General features: G+C 47.3%; 1 protein-coding gene across 4 annotated transcripts in view; it reads left to right on the plus strand.

The window, feature by feature from the left end:
* Positions 1–19,030, plus strand: part of CPNE4 (copine 4) — a 289,357-nt gene that overhangs the window by 51,811 nt on the left and 218,516 nt on the right. The window contains exon 1 of one of the 4 annotated variants that reach the window (XM_065665584.1): positions 14,555–14,574. The exons of the other annotated variants lie outside the window; for them this stretch is intronic. The gene's annotated coding sequence lies outside the window, so the exon portion shown is untranslated. Of the gene's footprint in view, positions 1–14,554; positions 14,575–19,030 lie in introns of those variants that run through there. 4 annotated transcript variants of the gene reach the window in all.

The following is a 19,030-nucleotide window of genomic DNA, read 5'->3' on the forward strand; positions in this document are numbered from 1 at the left end:
ATATGAGTTACCCAGTGGTAACAAGCACACAGCATGTACCTGTGTTGTTGGCATGCCAGTGATTGTTGTCTGAGTTTTCTGATGTGGCTGATGTTGGATGAATGAAAAACAACGCACTTGACTAAACCTGGTCAATCTGCTTTGCTAATGAAGCAAGTAATCCATTTTTCTTAGAAAATGGCTAAGAAACTCACTTTAAAAAAACCCTGAAGTTCTAGACTACCTGAAACTTTGCATTGTAGCTTTAATGTAGTTTCCTGTTAGTTTGAGAGAAAACATTTTCTCTGCTCTTCTTTGCCTCCCTCTCTGTCTCAAAAGAGAACCTTTCCCCAGGAGCCCCTGAGTCTACTCTTGCTTCCTGCTATTATTCAGAGAGCATGCAGCAGAGTTTTACTGTCTGCACATAAAGGTTTAATAGCAAACAGCAAACCAGCATAACCTGGTCATGCTCTGCTTCATGTCTCTAGATGTATTCTCGGGACAGCCTCAAAAAGTGCTGCTGCTGTGCCAAGGAGGTGATGTGAAATGTGTTCCACTCACTGATCGTATCCTAAGCTCACTTTCTGTTCTCAGAACTGTGTGATGAATTTACAGGAGGCTTAAGATTTACCCAGTGGAACTGGCATAACTTATTCCTTATAGAAGGGCTGGAATATTTCTCTCTGAGAATTCTCTGCTGCAGAATGGAAGTTACAGTACTGCAGAATGCCTGTCTCCTTTTAGAAAGAGAGATGTAATGGTTTGGAAAATGCAGTGTACTGTACTCAGAGATAATTATCCTGAAGTAGGTATCCCTCTGCCACTCAGTTTCATCAGGTAGTCGTGCCCTGGTAGATTTGTAACATGCAGTAACATGCAATATGTTTTAATCTGGACAGATCTATGAGGACTACACTATCAGTGTGTAAGGTCAGCCAAGAAGAACTGGTGGGTCATTCTCTGAGGCCATGTGAGCAGATAGGAGACTTGCTATCTTCTTCCCCAGAAATCTGTCTGTGAGCTATACACTGAGTCCTTTTAGAGCATCTTTAGGGTTAAAATGAAGTCATGAGGGTTTCCTGTTTAATTTCTGTAGCACTGAAAGTGGGAAGTGTTTTCCACATTCAGGTCTGTGTTTTACAAATAGATAAATACCTTTGGTTAGTGCTCAAATAGAAATATAAAAGTAAGGATATTTCAGAGTCACCCAGGCTAGGGATCTATGTTTCAGCCCCATCTGCAAAGTACATGCTTAAACTGTATGATGGAGTGGTAGACACCGCTCCATTTTGACTACTACAGAGCTTTGGTTTTATTCTTTACACTCAGTTGTGGTTTTCTGGATGCTGGTGAGGGACTCTTCATCAGGGACTGTAGCGATAGGACAAGGGGTGATGGGTTCAAACTGAAACAGGGCAAGTTCAGGTTAGATCTGAGGCAGAAGTTCTGCCCTATGAGGGTGCTGAGGCACTGGCACAGGGTGCCCAGAGAAGCTGTGGCTGCCCCATCCCTGTGTTCAAGGTCAGGTTGGATGGGCCTTGGAGCACCCTGGTCTAGTGTGATATGTCCCTGCCCATGGCAGGAGTTTGGAGCTGGATGATCTTAAGTTCCTTTCCAGCCCAAACCCACATTCTTGTAGGCCCCCACTGGTTGTTGGCCCAACTCTGGAGTCCTTAGGGTCCTTGGCACCAGGTTTGGAGATGGATTGGCCAAGGAGTGGGGCTGTATCAGAGAGGTGGTTGGTGGGTGGATGTGCTCTTCCCCTCTTATGGACAAAGACCATGTTCCAGCTGATGGGCAAATCTGTGGATGAATCAAGACATCCAGTGCTCAGGCTGTAGGGCAGATATAGCTCCAGAACAGTTGCAGTTGTACAGACACTAAACTGTGGCTCACCTGATCCTGTGCATCTTGACAGGGCTTTTACAGAGACCTCCGCGTGGCAGGTCCTGTTGCCTTTGCAGCTAGGAAGTGTGGACTTCATAGAGCTGGGAGGGAGGCCCACTGGATACAGTCAAGAATAAAGACTGGACCAAATGGGAGCAGGAGAAGAGATGACAGCTGCAATACTTTCATGCTGCTGTTACCCTATTCAACTTTTATTTCTTCCTGGTGATCTGTATTTGTTTCTGTCTGTAGCTGGGGCAAATACTTCATTTGTGCTTCAGTCTGGGAGGAGAATCTCTTGTCCTCTGTACTCAGAAATGTTTTTTTTTTTTTTGTTTAGCCATCAATATCAGTGTCACCAACTCTTCCGATGGGACTGGCATGTACAGATTTTATGGTGGTTACTGTCAGGGTGCTGCAAGGGCCATCTACTCCCTAAGGGACAAGGAGCCAAGGGAACTTCCCAGGGCAGCAGAGCAGAACCTCACAAGCCAGGGCCCATCTCACTATGTCAGTGAGGAGTGAGGCAGCCCCAGCCCTGGGCATCAGGCACCTCCCTGATGCCTGATGGGATGGGATATGGGCCTAGCTCAGTGGGTCCCATGGCCAGGCAGAGCTGTGGGATGCTGGAGACTGGCCCTGCTGCGTCGTTGCTGGGGCAGGGTCTGACAATGCTGAGGGTGCTGGGCAAACAGCAGGGTGAGGAGAGCACCAGGCAGAGGCAGTCAGGGCTGGTGGTCCCTTCAGGGCCTGGCTGTTATTGTGGACTGCCTCCAAGGACCTGGGAAGACTTCATAGAATCACAGAATGGTTTGAGTTGGAAAGAACTTTAAGATCATCCAGTTCCAAGCAGTTGATCTGTGTGTGGCTAGAGTATAGCATGTAAGAAATGACAGGCTCTTTCTTAGCTAATGATGACCCTTGAGGGGAGTTTGTGGACAGCAGATGATGTAGGCTTCCTTCCAGTAAGCAAGCACAAAACTTTTGACAGGAGCTTCTAAATCCTTTGATTTGTCACTGATGAATTTGCTATGGGAAATAAACACCGTGACTAAGTAGGACTCAGTACATATGGTCAATAGCACTCAGGCTACTGCATGTCACGAGCTACATTTTAATGGGAAGCCTTCCTGGGGACCACCTTTTTCTGAAGTTGAGCCAATTTGCTGCTCAGGCACAGAAGGGGATTGGTTTCCTAATTGCCTTCAGCAGTACAGCAGGTGTGTAATGAAAGATTGTTAATAAAATGATAAAATATGTCATTAATGATAATGTTGATAGTCCTGAATATCATTTGGAAAGGAAAAATAAACCCAAACTTAAGATGAGTGAATCGAGCTGGAAGAGGAGATGGGGGTGAAGAAAGAGACAGAAGAGAAAAAAATGGAAGCCCGGATGCAGTGCCAGTGGTGAGATGCGTGGAAAGAGGCAGGATACGTACAGAGAAGATAAAAAAGAAGCCTATAAAGGATAGACCAGTGAGTTTCTGGTTTGTCCATTGGCTTCCTGCATGGAGTGTCAGAACGGCTCTGAGGCACCAATGCACACATGTGCCCTTTCCCTTTGGTCATGAATTAGAACCTCAGCTACCATTTTTGGCTTAAGCAAGGTGCTATATCAAAATGCTTCTAGCAGGTGGTTGAACGCCTTCACAGGTAAACTGTTCAGGTGCATCAGGGTAGAGTCTTGGAAATATCTGTTAACTTGCAGAGAAAAAGAAAATACAATAAAAGTTGTTGAAAAGGGGCACAGCAGGAGATAACCCTTCCTCGTTAAAACTGAGGTGTAAACCATGTGAAATTCCTCTCATTACCTTCAGCCTCCACCTTCAGCAACTACACAGAAAAATCTCAGCTCAGCAGTGTTAGCCATAGTACAAAGGAAAGCCTTCCTGCAGGAAATCTAAGGATTCCCCAGGCTTTTTATTTATGACGCAAAACAACTGAAACACAGGAACATCACAGACCCCATTTTTGGAAGCCCTGTTACACGCATGCACAGCAGTCTAACAAAAGGAGGATGGCAATCTTTTTAATACATGCGTATGGACTGAAGTCAGGTAGGATAAAAGTCAGCACTTCGGGGAAAACCTAAAGCAGCAGCATGGAAAAACTTTCATGCTGAATCAGACCGATGCTTCATCTTGTCCTGGCATCTCCTCTTTGTGAGTGGCCACACTGCCTCCATGGGCAGGTGATCAATGTACAATAACCTATGCATAGGCAAAATTTCTCCCTAATCTTGTAACGTAGAGGTTGGGCTTTGCTGTGCTGTGTGAAAATCTGCATTCTTACACAGAACAGTCATGGGTTCTGAAAAGTGTGGTTACAAATATAGTGGGGCGGGTGGTTTTCAAGCCCTCGTCTTGACACGTGATTTGTTGTGACTGCTCCCCATTAAATCCTGCACAGCGCCCTTGTCATCTGACTGGGCAAGAATCTCCCTGTAAGGGGCACCTTATTTTGGTTTCACTCAGCATGGTTTTATTTTCTGTTTGAATTTCCATCGCTCAGACATGTTTGAAACACTTCTCCTGTTGCTAGGAGAGCAGAGAGAACGGTCAGCACCTTGCTTCACATGTTACTATTCAAAAGAATTGCAAAGAACACATTTCATGCTTCCTTTTGTGTAAAATGCTCTTAGAGTGTATTTTCACCACCCCTGAAGGCTTCTTCCATCCTTGCCACTGTGGTAAGTCTTTCTCTTAGCATTAGCCACAGCAGCTGGCAGAGTAGCTCAGGACAGGCCTACTTAGATCTGACATCCTTCTCACCCTGTCCTTGCTATAGCTCTCCCTTACTAAAGGTGAAAAATACATTGTGTGCACACACATTTTAAGGGTAATTCTGTGTCTCCTGTAAATCCAGGGTTCCCCCCAGTCTAGATTACTCACATCATCTTGAAATGTTCACTATGCACTTCAACTGTAAAGCTTACCCTTTTCTGAGTAAGGAGCAATTGCTTCATAGTAAGTACTTCCCTATACTCAAAACGTGTAGGTGGGCTGTGATCATCTGGTTGTTCCTGGCAGCACACCAGGTGCTGAACTGGGAAGGGGTGATCGGAAGCTATGGATCTGTTGGCTCTGACACCGGTTTGTTAATGAATCCTTTTAATAGATCACTTCATCTGTGCCACTGTGCCCTCTCATGTCCACCTTCTCTATTCAGCTGCTTTGGGACAGGGACAGACTACTTACTGTATTCCTGTGAAGCACCAACAGCTGGTGTCCCTGGGTGCTACTTGTAATACTGGTATGCAGCAGTTAATCTCACCAGTGCATGCTTTGCAGAAGAAGGCATTTTTATCTATGAACCCCTTAAGCTGTTCATTTGATGGCTACTGTGCTGGAAATATGCTTTCTCTTACCTGTTCCAGGTGACCAGCAGTCTCTTTAAAGATTGAAGGGTGAAAAGCAGAAGCAGCCATGTGTAATAACATTGCAGATGAACATACTGATACCATTGCACAACACAGAAATGAAAACCAGGCTTTGCCTGCTTCTGGGTCAGCTGTTGAAGGAAGCAGGAAGACATGGCATTGTGACTAGTCTGTGAATGATCACAGCCAGAAATTGGTGAATTTAGTTCTAATTCTGTAATTGCTGTGCAAGGGTTCTTGATAAAATTAGGCTCTTCATGCTTTTCCCTAGCTGGTTTGCAGGGAATCTCAGCGGCTTTCTAGCTTTGCCCATGAAAGAGAAGAAATACGCCAGGGTGATGTTCCTTCTCCTCCAGTAGTGGTCAACCCTTCCCCTGCTCAGAGTACCACCTTCACAGCCTCTCTTTGCTTGCCCTGGCCACCACAACTGGCTTTCCACATCAAAGGGTAAGAAGATGGAAGCAGTGGTTTCCATGATCATTATTGCTGAAAAGAAGGCATTGCTTAACAGCACGACTACAAGAAGGTTGCACTAGAGGTAATTTTGGCCTTGGAAAGCTGCTTCTGACACTTAAAAAATAGTAGAGAATGTAAGAAAGAGCCAAATTAGTGTTTATTTCTGCAGTGAAATACTAAAGAATCTTACCAGTAAATCTGGAGTTCATCAGCTACATTAAGCTGTCCCCTTACTCTGTTAAACACTATGCAGAGCAATTAGTGTCTTCTGATGCAGAGCTTAGCTTTGCATCAGAGACACTGAACTTACTCTTTTCCTCTGTTTCTTGTTTAGAGGGTATGCGTAAGAGGAGCTCTCTGTTGTGAGGCTGCAAACCTGATTTTACATTCATAGAGTGCTACATTATTATAGAGAACAGGCTTAACGGTATCTTTAAATATTGAGGATAAGAAGATATTTAAGGGCTCTGAGTGTACTTTTATTGGTAAATTCCCAGTTGGTACAGTACCTCCTTATTTGTATTCTCATAAAAACAATAAAAGTCTCTATCAGTAGCATACAGGGAATATGGGATATTAAATATCTTCTATGATATCAGGGCTGTCAGGATCCATGGTACCTTGTAAAGAAATACCTCTGACCCTGATGGTAGAGACTTTTTATTACTGAAACACTGAGATAGTCTCCTGCTGCGTGTGAAACTTCAGCACAAAAGGAGCTGGGTGTTTTTAAGCAAACCATTATTTCTAACAAAAGATGCTTTTTCTCTTTCTCAGCCAATTGTTGAGAGAAAGCGACAGATACTGTTAAACAAGCTTTAGATTTTTCTGTTTCGAGGAAAATCGCATGAGGCTGGCATAATCAATTGCTATTTGACAGAGTGATGGAAATGCACATGCTATGCAGCAGATAAAAATCTGTGAGGAAGCAGCCAGAACGGCAAATGACTGAGACATAGCAGCGAGAGGCTGGCCAAAGTGTTGCATGGAGCATCATCTTTTCCCTTTCTTAACTAATGGGTGTACGAAACACAACTAAACTGAATCATAGAATCAGAGAATAGTTATTTATCTTTATTTCTAGGTGAAATGTCGTGTTTCATTCAGAAAAAATAAGGCTATGATGGATTCTCAGCTTCTTTTAGGCTCTGACCTTTTCTCATTCTCTCCTTTGCTCTAAGGGCAGCAGAAAAAATTATTGTGGGCTACCAAAACAAGAGGCTGGTAAGAGAAAAAGTATTGTTTTATTAGCATATCCTTGCCAAATTATCACCAAAGTATATTAGATGAGGCCTACTGTATTTCCTTCCACTTCCACTACTGCTAGAAGGATTGACTTGGTGTTACTAAGCAGTGCTGGGTTTGTGAGATTGCGTAATAGGGATGCATACCCTGGAAAAGGGTATTCATGTACCACCCATGGCAGAATGGTTTGGGGACCCCTTAGCAAGCCGGGCAGACAAAGCTGAGGCAATTTTGTGTGCCTCAGAATCTTCAACCTTTATCACTTTTTTTATTACCTTTCTTTTAAAATCATTGTCTTCAAGACAGGAATCTTTCTTAGAAAAAGAAGCAAGGGTATCTTTGTCTTTTTCCCATTCTTCCACTTGATATCACTTCCCAGAGATGTCAGATAGCTCAGCAGGTAGCACTGAAGATAACACAACCTTGCCAAGTCAGTGGCATCGATTCTGTGTCAGTTATAGCTTGTGATTGTCTTGCTTAGAATAACTGTTGTCTCCTTGGAGCCGGTGGGCACTAGTCAGGCTCCTTACAGTTATACCACGGCGTGAGTGACTGTGATACAGCAGTGGCAGGCAGCAAGAGATGATATCACTTAGCAAAGCCAAGGGAGCTTTGCTAGAAAGCATGGTGCCTGCCTTCAGGATAATGTATACCTTCTCCTCTATCCCATTACTCAGTACCACATCCTGCTGACAGCAGTGGCATCAGCTTTACGGCCATTTGGTGCCACAAAGCTGTGCTAAGGGACCCCAGAATAATTAAGGATTGAAGCCAAGAGAGTCCAGTGTAACGGTTCAGATACTGCCACATATCACCTGGTTGGTTTATAATGCTGTTGGGACTCAAAGCTACAGCTCTAGCCTAGTCTTTGGTGGATTTCTTTTTCTTTGTTGTAATTCCTGCATTGTTTTTATCTTCTTTAGCATGTTTTGTAGCTCCAGGTCCTCTGAAGAAAGCAATGTGTTGGCAGAGACTCTTGGGAACTGTTGGTTAAAACGCTGCTGCTGACATGATGAGAGTTTTAGGGTAATTTCCTGGACTGGGAGATCATCTCCTCTCTGAATACTATCAAAGCTACCAATGTGTGTCTATTGTGCCTATCTATGACACACATAAGGACCACATACAAAGCTAAGAATAGCATTACTGCTTACAAGAAAAAGAACACTCAGTCTCTGTGCCACCTACTCACGATGACTATCGTACACACAGATTCATAACTTTCAATCTCAGGAGAACAAATCTTGCTTCATTAAGGATAAATTCATGGGAGGAAATGGAAAACTGGAATTGTTCCTATATCAGCAGAGATCAGTGATGGGTTTTAGGACAGCATATGTGATTTCTGATCCTGGAAACAGCCTGAAAGAATCCGGTTTTCAAAAGGCAGATGATCTGAACCTCAGCCTTCTTTCACATACCTAAGCTTTAAAACAAAGGGGTCCCACCTCACTAGTCCTTGTGGAAATCAAGTATTTGGTCTCCAGTGGGATTAATCCAGGTCTTTTGCACGCAACAGTGTCAACCAGTGGTGGTTTCTGGGCATTAGTTGATGAAGCTCTATTGTGGCTGTGGTCTCAGGCTTTAAAATTTAGTCATGGGCAACTGAACAGTACAAGGCACTCTCTCAAATTCTGAGAAAATAAAACTATGCTAAAATTAGCACAAGAATGGGGTTTGTATTGTCATCTTCCATAGCCTTAAGAAATATTGGCTGTGTAATACTCTGCAGGTAAGGCAGTCAGCCATTTAGCTTTGGATATTAGCACTTGTGTGCTTGAGAGTGCATATTGGCATGGGGGAGTGTACTGACTTGTCTCTGTGATAAGGTCTTTACTGATCTATACGGCTACCAGAAACATGCATGACACTTGTAACATGACAGTTTAAAACTGCAGAACAACCCTGCTCTGGTTACAAGTGGACACCTTCAAGCTGTAGTATAGAATCATAGAATCATAGAATAGTTAGGGTTGGAAAGGACCTCAAGATCATCTAGTTCCAGCCCCCTGCCATGGGCAGGGACACCTCACACTAAACCATCCCACACAAGGCTTCATCCAACCTGGCCTTGAACACTGCCAGGGATGGAGCACTCACAACCTCCCTGGGCAACCCATTCCAGTGTCTCATCACCCTAACAGGAAAGAATTTCCTCCTTAGATCCAATTTAAACTTCCCCTGTTTCAGTTTGAACCCGTTACCCCTTGTCCTGTCACTACAGTCCCTGATGAAGAGTCCCTCCCCAGCATCCCTATAGGCCCCCTTCAGACACTGGAAGCTGCTCTGAGGTCTCCACGCAGCCTTCTCTTCTCCAGGCTGAACAGCCCCAACTTCCTCAGCCTGTCTTCATACGGGAGGTGCTCCAGTCCCCTGAGCATCCTCGTGGCCTCCTCTGGACTTGTTCCAGCAGTTCCATGTCCCTTTTATGTTGAGGACACCAGAACTGCACACAATGCTCCAGGTGAGGTCTCACAAGGGCAGAGTAGAGGGGCAGGATCACCTCCTTCGCCCTGCTGGTCACGCTCCTTTTGATGCAGCCCAGGATACGGTTGGCTTTCTGGGCTGCGAGCGCACACTGCCAGCTCATGTTCATTTTCTCATCGACCAGCACCCCCAAGTCCTTTTCTGCAGGGCCGCTCTGAATCTCTTCTTTGCCCAATCTGTAGCTGTGCCTGGGATTGCTCCGACAGATATCCTGGTTTGCCCTTACACTTCTGTGTCCTCTTGGATGACTGTGGCAATTCACTCATGTTCATCAGTTTGAGTCCTATATGAAAAGATAGGCAGCTACTGCTGGTGGTGATAAAGTTCTGATTTTGCTGAAACTGTAGAAGCTGAGAGGTTTAATGATGCATTTGCATCCTCCTCTTGTGATAACTGCAACGTACACAGGGCACGGGCATGAGTTGTGATAGAGCTTTCGTAGTCAGAATAAAAAGGGCTGTGCAGTGATGCTATTTCTTACTACTTTATAGAACAGTTCAGATTGGAAGGGACTTTTGAAGGTCACCTAGTCCAATCCCCAACATATATACAACCTCTCCGTGAGCAAAACAGCAGCTTTGAATTATCTCATATAGAGCAAGTTAAGTAAACACCTTTAAGTAAAGCTCAGTCACCCTCCAAATCCAGGCAGGGTAGTTATGGCTCTCTTTAGCCTGTGCTTTGTGCATCTTCAGAGCGGTCTGTGAAATTAGTGATATCCTTGCCACTAAATTTTTTTCCTTTACAACACTTTGTGACAACTTCCAAATAACTGGGAAGTAGCACAGCAACATCAACCAGAGCATCCTCCCCCCTCCAAAGGCAAACTGCACAGCTTGGATTTAATTTGGATTTATATGCTTGCCTTTTCCATTCTAAAGCTAAATGTGTGGTCTAAGCAAAAACTTCAGACAGTCTCCACTGCCTCATCCAAACTGTTTGGATTCAGTGGGACTCCTGTCCAACTGAAACAACCAGGACCCCACTTGGGCTCCGGAATCCCTTTTACTTAGAGCAGTTTGCCCTATAAGGAGCTCTGTAATGCTCCATTCAAAGATGCGCAGTGCTCAGAAATCTTATTCTTGGTGGAAGCTGTATTTAAAATGCTATAACCCATTCATATAATGTAAAGATCTGTTGGTTTATACGAGCTCCCTAGCAAAAGCAGTGCTCGCCCTGTAATGATAATCACTGTAGGAGTATCATCCCTCTCCTCTCTCTTGCCTAAGCAAGCCTTGGTCCACTGAAGATATTCTGATGCCACCCGCAGGAGGACGCAGGTACTTTCAACGATTCTGTCCTAGTTTACTGCAGCTCTCTGCCCTGTTAGGATGCTTCAGCAGTACTAGCAGCAGACCAGCAGGCAGAAACATGAAGGCATTGTAGCTGCGCGGGCTTGTAACTACAGGGTGACATTCAAGGCCCTTACTGACAATGCCTCAGAAGGGGAAGTATGATTTGAGTGATGGAGCATAAGATAGTGGACAGAAATCTCACACTTGGTGTTATCTGGACTCGGCTAAGTGCAGAAGGAGGTTGGATCCTGCTTCTTCCTCTCACAGACAGATACCATAGCTTACCAAGTGCCAGGCTCCAGCCTACAGCTAGACCACAACTAGTTTCTGTAAGAACCTTTCCAAAGCCATGGATGTGTGAGGTCTCTCCCTCGTTCCTGCAGGGCATCCAGTGGTTCTTGCTATTCTCTTGAGAGCTGAGCTGAACATAGAATCACAGAATCCCAGACTGGTTTGTGTTGGAAAGGAGCTTAAGATCATCCAGTTCCGATCCCCTGCCATGGGTAGGGACACCTCACACTAGACCATGTCACCCAAGGCTCTGTCCAACCTGGCCTTGAACACTGCCAGGGATGGAGCATTTACCACTTCTGGGGACCCTGTGCCAGTGCCTCACAGCCCTCACAGGGAAGAACTTCTTCCTTATATCTAACCTGAACTTGCCCTGTTTCAGTCTGAACCCATCACCCCTTGTCCCATCGCTACAGTCCCTGATGAGGAGTCCCTCTCCAGCATCCTTGTAGCCCCCTTCAGATATTGGAATGCTGTTATGAGGAATGCTGCTATGAGGAAACATCCCGCATCCTGGTGCAGAGAGGCTGTGTGCTGCTAGCAGAGAGCAGACCCAGTGCGCTGTCATAGCTCCCAGCCGTGACACCGTATGCAGAGTCTAGGAACTGAGCAGCTTTGCCCAGCAGTTATCCTGGGACAGCACAACCTGCCTTTGCACCCATGTAAAGGTACAAAGGTTTTCCATGGAGGCTTCACCAATATATTTCAAGTGCAGTATGGTTCTGCTGTTGTTGAGCTAAAGGAATTGTGAGATCCAAGGAAAACTAAGGGAAAACTTGGCTTTCTGGGGAATCTGGTTAGTTCTGTGGTTAGGCTGTTATGCACTGGGTGCATGAGGAAAATGAAAAAGTCACAGCTTTACTTTTACAGAAATAGAAACAGAGAAGAGGTAAGCAGAAAAGACGTGGGAAATCATACTGTTTACAGCCGTAAATTATATTTAGATGAGTTTTGTGCAGATTTCACTGTGCTATAAAAGTAAATGAAGTTTATTTCTGTGGATGCATAAATAAAATGACTTTTTGATTTTAATGCAGTGAACAAATTGCTGATGAACGGTACTTTTTGCATAATATACTCGGTAAAATGCTGCTTTTTATTTGCACTTTATCAGAGGGTGAAAAAAACACCAGGTTGACAGTGTGTTTTTCTACCACGTGCAGTGGTGTGATGCTGAAGCCTTTAATTAGAGAGTCAGGGCTTTCTGGCAGAAGGCTGCAGCTACACCCAAGTAATAGTTATTATTTTTACTTTGGAACACTTGTGATGAGTGTTCCTGGCCTGGGCTAGCAAATGTGTTTGATTGCCTACTCTCTGTTTCACACCTTGCAGTGCTCAGGAGCTGTAGTTCAGGATTTGCAAGCTCAGCAGATACCTGACATCAAATTCACAGCCCCGGACTGATCTGTTTGTTTCGTGGTCCTTTCCTTTCCCAGCAGATTTGCATCACTGGAGATACCTTCTTTTCAAAGCTGTTCTGCGTGTGTAGCTTTATGCCTATCTGGCGGAGGAGGGGATGCCAATGCAGCATCTCTCTCGCAGTGGATATGCTCCAGGAGCTCTGTCATTGTCAGATCGTCGTGCCTAAGAGAGGACGATGTATTTGTCTTCATTGGATTCTTGCGAGGTAGGGAGGGAAAACTGGATTATACAGATGGGGAGCTATGGCACAAAGATGCTGTATTCCACAAACACTTAGGCACGTGCCTAACTGACAAGTGCAGATCCATTCTGTGCGTAATCTGAGGATTTCTGGGAAGCCAGCCTGGCTTTCCCTAAGAATACACATCGGCACCGCCACAGTCGTTGATCCACAGCTGTTTGGTGGATCAAGAACAGAGGGGGTGACATGGGTGGGAAAAGTCAAACCAGTGAATCCTAATATCCCAAGTCCTTGTGCTGTATTCTAAAGACTCTTTTCTGCTTAGTTAGGGCCATCCTATCCCTGTGAGGACATCTAGAGAGGCACTGCAGGCTCAGCAATGCCTGCATGCCAGGAGGAGCGGTGGCCCATCAGCAGCCATCCGAGCCATCAGGCAGCTCCTGCAGGGCAACACTGCCACTTCCCCACCTTGCTTGTTGGCATGTGGATGTTGCAGCCGGAAGTTAACCAAATGCTTAACTTCAGACTGCAGGCCCACTGAAATACTGCTTGGACATCCCTGTGCTCGCGGCATGCAGTTTCTCCCCTGGTGATCAGGTTAGCTGAGGTAGCCACAGAGAAGAGTTTGGTGCCCCTGGCTGGAAGGGCAGAAATCATAGAAACAGAATGAACCGGGTTGGAAAAGCCCTTTAAGCTCACCCAGTCCAACCGTTCCCCAGCACTGCCAAGGCCACCACTGCCCCATGGCACTGAGGCCTCGTCTCCACGCTGTGTGAACACTTGCAGGGCCGGTGCCTGCAGCCCTGCCCTGGGCAGCCTGTTCCAATGCCTGAGCACCCTCTGGGGCAGGAATTGTTCCTCAGCTCCATCTAAACCTGCCCTGGGGCAGCTTGAGGCCGGTTCCTCTTGTCCTGTCCCTTGTTGCTTATAGAGTCAAAGCATGGTTGGGGTTGGAAAGGACCTTCAGATCATTTACTTCCAACCCCCTGCCATGGGCAAGGACACCTCACACTAGACCATGTCACCCGAACCCTGTCCAACCTGGCCTTGAACACTGCCAGGGATGGAGCATTCACTACTTCTCTGGGCACCCTGTGCCAGTGCCTCAGCACCCTCACAGGGCAGAGCTTCTGCCTTAGATCTAACCTGAACTCCCCCTGTTTCAGTCTGAACCCATCACCCCTTGTCCTATCGCTACAGTCCCTGATGAAGAGTCCCTCTCCAGCATCCTTGCAGCCCCCTTCAGACACTGGAAGCTGCTCTGAGGTCTCCACGCAGCTTCTCTTCTCCAGGCTGAACAGCCCCAGTGTTCTCAGCCTGTCTCCATACAGGAGGTGCTCCAGCCCCTGAGCATCCCCGTGGCCTCCTCTGGCCTTGCTCCAACAGCTCCACGTCCTTCTTCCATTGAGGACACCAGCGCTGCACACAGTACCTGGCAGCACAGACCGGCCCCCCCTCACCACAACCCCTGTCAGGCAGCTGCAGAGAGCGGCCAGGTCCCTCTGAGCCTCCTCTTCTTCCCCGGAGCACCTCCAGCACCTCCCGTGGCCGGGAGGGCCCGGGCCGCCCCGCTGCGGCCGCGGCGGGGATCGTTCGCGGGGCCGGGCCCGTTGCGCCCCGCTCCATCCCCGCGCCCCACCCGGCCGAGGGCGGCTCGGCCCCCCCCGCAGCCCGCAGGGGGCGCTGCCGCGGGCTCGCCCGCTCGGGCCCGGGCGGGGGGAGCGGCCGCCATCCCGCCTCCTCCCCCGTCCCCTCCCCTCAGCGCTGGAGCCGCCGGGCTCCCGCGCTGCTCTTCACATGGGGCTCGCCCCGCCGAGGGCACCGCGTTGCCGTCCTCCCGCCGGCCGCTGAGGGGGACGCGTTGCGGGGCGCTCCGCCGCCGGCAGGCAGGCAGGCAGGCAGGCAGGCAGGCAGGCAGGTAGGTAGGTAGGGGCGGGCGGCGCACCTGAGGTAAACTTGGGGAGCGGGCGGGCCGCGGTTTGCCTCCCTTGCTCCGCTCTTCCTTGCTTGCGGAGCGCAGCGCGGGGGCTTCTCCGGGGGCTTCTCCGGGGGCTTCTCCGGGGGCAGCGGCGCAGGCTGGGGCAGAAGCCGAGCGGAGAGGCCGGTGTTGTAGTTTTACTCGAGGGGCGCGGACCCTCTCCGCCCGTGCCGCCTTCCGGGAGCGGGGTGGGTGGTTGCGGAGTTCTCGGGTGCCGGTTTAAGTTGCGTTTGTTTCCGCACGCTGCCGGAGCGCCGGTGAGGTGAGTTCCTGCGGCTGGGAGGTTAAAAGCAGGACAAATTCCTTATGCCGTTAAAGCGGGGGTGACGGACTTGCTGAGTTCATCTGATCTGCTGCGCCTCTAGCTCGGATTAAATCCTTTCATTAAAAGGGAGAAAATCGGATCCCGTTCTTGCGGGTTTTGGTTGTTTAGAGCTCCCTTGGTGAAGCCAGCAGGGAGTTGTGCCTGATGAAGACCTGTGAAATTGTCCTGAGGTTCGTTACACAACGGGCTGTGGATGTGCGGTACGGGCTCAGTTAGATAACTTTGCATCTGGGTCTTGTTTCTGCCCATCCACCTGAAGTACTTCCAAGTCGCATTAGTTGCGGTGCTCCACCTGAAGGAGTCGGCTCCTTCCCCTTGCCGTATCCAAGGGGCTGTTTTACCTGCAGGTTTACGAGTAAACCTGATGGTTAAACAGAGAAATAGGTGATGCCCGTTACAGTGATTCAAATCTAGATTATGCTCCCTGTGTTTTGATGGCAGTGAAGTCAAACTGCTTTTACCCTGAACCTGTTTTGTGCTTTATCGCTTGTGTTGCAGCTGAGCCTCTCAACCCATAGCCAAGAACCAGGGACCCAGCTGTAAGAGACGCACAGGCGTGCGTGTAGCCATAGTCTCTCTGCTGAAGAGCAGTGCTGTCTGGTGTGATTGTTCAGAAATGTTACAGAAGACAGAGCGTTGCTCCCAGAAAAGCTTGCAGTTTTCACACGGGAGCTGACTATTCAGTCATTGCTGTTCCGTCTTTCCTGTGTTCCTAAAACACCTGACAGTAGGCAGATCGGGGATTCTAGTCGGTTGTTTGTGGAGCTTTTCTTGTTGTTGCAACTGCAAATGTTGCCGTCAGATTGCTTTTTTGGAAGGTGAGAAAGTAAGTAAAATTAAATGGAAACTTTCTTGCACTTTAAATAGCAGTGATATAGGAGCAGGCTTGGGGAGGGTAGAACAAAGAAAATACAACACTTTCTTTGTACTGTAACTACTTTCAGATGAGAAAACTCCTTTGGGATGGCGTTCATCAAGCTTGTTCTTGGGTCTTTGGAATTTCAGGTTGCAAATGATCTAGCCCTTTGAAGAAGAAAAAGGCACTGTATTGTGGTCTGTGGAGTTCCAATGCACATTACTGGGAAGCTTCACATAGCCTTAGGTTAATCCTGACTGGGACAGGTGTATTTGCTATGTCTGGGGCACTTGGATTTGGTTATAGAAGAAGAGGTGGTGTTTCGGAAGCAGAGCATACCAGCATAACTCTGTTACCTTTGGTACATCAGTACTGGTGTTCCCAGTCTGAGACCATGATCCAGTACGAATGTGTACACTCAGTGTCTGTAGATAGATATGTCGGTATTGCTAACCTCATGGCCAGGTTTGAGTCTTGGATACCTAATATCCTTAAGAACAAGTCTATGGAAGAGCTCAGGTGTGTGCTGAACAGCTTTCCTGGGCTAGGGTGATAGAAGACAAATTGTCTATCACTAAAGTTAAAAGTATTCAGAGAAAACTTAATAACATTCCAAAAGATTATGTGCATGTGGAGAGCATTGTCCGTTTGTGGGGTTCAGTAGGCAGCGTGTAGCTGGGCTGTCATGCCTAACTTCTGATCACTGGGGATTTTTCTCAAATCGGGTGCTTAAACCTAGTTGAAAATACTGAAGTGATGCGAATTATACTGAACTAATTCTACATACGAGATTGGATGTTTGTACCTTGGACAGAAAAACTAGCTTCTTAGCAGCGTGCCAAAGCTTGGAGCTCGCCATACACAGAGAAGCTAACGGAGTATGTGTTGTAGTGTTCTGTGTTCAGTGCTGGTTTGCGTTTAGATGTTACCTATCACTGATATATTGCAACTGCTGATCTGTCTTCAGAGTTCATAGAGGTGAGACAGGAAAGCACCATGGATGTAGAGACTTAAGTGCCTTGCCAAGTCACTTAGGAAGTTTGAGAGAGCAAGAAGTGGGAAGCCAGATGGAAGCAAGGTCTAGACTGCCAGTTCTACTTGGATTATCTGCCTTGATTGCTGTGGACTGTTGGAAGTATGCTGTAAAATTAAGACGTTTCCAGGTATTGCATCCAATAGTTGGCTGACAATGCTCAAAGTTTACAATTTTCTATTCTATGTGGTTTTCTATTCTATGGCTTTCAATGCCTTCGCATGCGCATGGTATTTGGTAGGCATTGTTATTTTATTATGCTGTCGTAGCTTCCCCTTTCCTAGGTTTGCTATTGTAATGTTTTAAAATCATCTAGTAGGCTGTATGCAAAACCAGCCCTCTGATAACAGAATGCTAGGGTGGGGAATTTGAAAGTGAGCTAGCCAGCAGTCAGCATTATGTTCCCAATGCAACCATTAGTCAGCAGCACTTCACAGACATATCCAAGCTAGAATTTAGTATCCTTTGCTATAGCATACATCATCAGAAAGGTGATTTTAAGCAAGCAGGAAGTTCTAACTTGAGGGCAGAGAATACATGGGTACAAAAAGCTGTGCTGCTGAGGTTGCTGTACAAATGGTAACTTTGGGGTTTAAGCGTTTGTGATTCTAAGGCTATTTTTGTGCTTAAAACCTGCAGTATGCAATCTTTAAGAGTGGCTAAATAGTATTACTTTCTTACACGATGCCTGAAAGCAAAACCTCAGCTGCTCTGAGGAGCTCTGCTTTTCCCTGCACTTGGAACTGAAGTGTCCTTTGCTGGTTCGGTTGCAGATGCTAACTCTTGGCAGTACAAAGCATTTGTTCTGTGAAAACTCAGGTCTGAGTAGCTGCAGACCCTCATGTTGTGTCCCGCTGACCAGCCAAATGTAGTTTCTGTGTGCTTACTGCAAACCAACAGAATGAAGTTGTGTTCATTGGCTTCTGCTTCCCTTTTTGTGCTGCGAACACTCCACAGCTGTGAAGTTTCCTTCCAGCTCTGTTTTAGGAACTTATTCTTCTTCAAGGTGGTGTGCATGTCCTTAAAGAGCCCTGATTCTCAAAGAAAGGTAGGCTTGAGAGCAGCATTTGTGCCCCAGAAAAAGCTACACAGAGGTAAGGGAAGCGACGTGCATGCTGAAAAATGAATGCATGCCCCAGTGTTTCGGTGAACAAGCTGGAGTGCTTTGCTGAATCACAGCTCTGAGCATGCAGAAATACTGTATCTACGAAGGCTGAGTACAGCACTTGGAATTCAGTGCAGGTGTTTGGGGACCATATGATCTGCAAAAATGAACTAGGAGTGGGACTGTATCAGGCAAGAATGGGAACCTAAGACTGCAAGTGGCTTAATTCAAGCTTTGCTGGGAAATCTTACCTGGGCTTCTCTCTCTCTGGTACTTATCGAGTACTGCGTGAAAGCTGATGCAGTAAAAGACCAAATTCCCATTGATTTCCTTAAGAAAATGACTATACAAAGGATGCAGTCCAAGTAAGCTGCCTTGGCAGTTCCACCAGTGCCCTGCAGAAAGTGTAGGATTTGCCTGATATTAACATTTTTGTGGCATCCTGATTTGATTTGTGATACTGATTTGATAAGCAGGACTAGCGGCGGGAGTGGCAGCCCCGGTACCGGCCTCTTCAGAGTTCATCCACCCGAGACTCCCTTCCCCTTCCCCTGCCCCTTCCCCTGCCCGCCAGGGGGCGCCCAAGGACCGGCGGAGCGCGGCGGGTCTCCCAAGGCTGGGCGCACCCCGCTCCCCCCCACTCCATTCTTCCTGTGGGAATCCCGGCTGGGATTCGGAGCAGAGATATCAATCCCTTCCTCTCTCTGGTAAACTACATCCTCCTCTGCTCACAGTGAGTGGCTGCGTTGCTCCGGTCCGAGCTCACCGAGAGTAGCGGGGTGGAGACCGAGGCAGTGCTCAAAGCGCCGTGCAGCAGGTTCTCACGGCGCTGTAACGCCATCCAAGAGACACACTTCAGAGCTGGGTTCGGGTGAATTGTGCTGTGCATCCCAGCAGCCTGGTGGTGCAAGGCCCTGAGGAGAGGGTATATGAGCACCCCAGCTGGTTCCCCTGCATTGGTGGGAGAGCTGCTGGATTGGGGGGTTGTGGGGCGAGGAGAATGCTGCTTTGGCAGAAGCCCTTCCACAGCAAAGTCTTTTCATTGTGTGTCTGGTTATAGACAGGAGCTTGTCTGGCAAGGAGTTGTCTCCCCTAATTTAAATCACTGC

Source organism: Lathamus discolor, chromosome 2, assembly GCF_037157495.1.
Source record: "Lathamus discolor isolate bLatDis1 chromosome 2, bLatDis1.hap1, whole genome shotgun sequence".
NCBI lineage: Eukaryota > Metazoa > Chordata > Aves > Psittaciformes > Psittacidae > Lathamus > Lathamus discolor.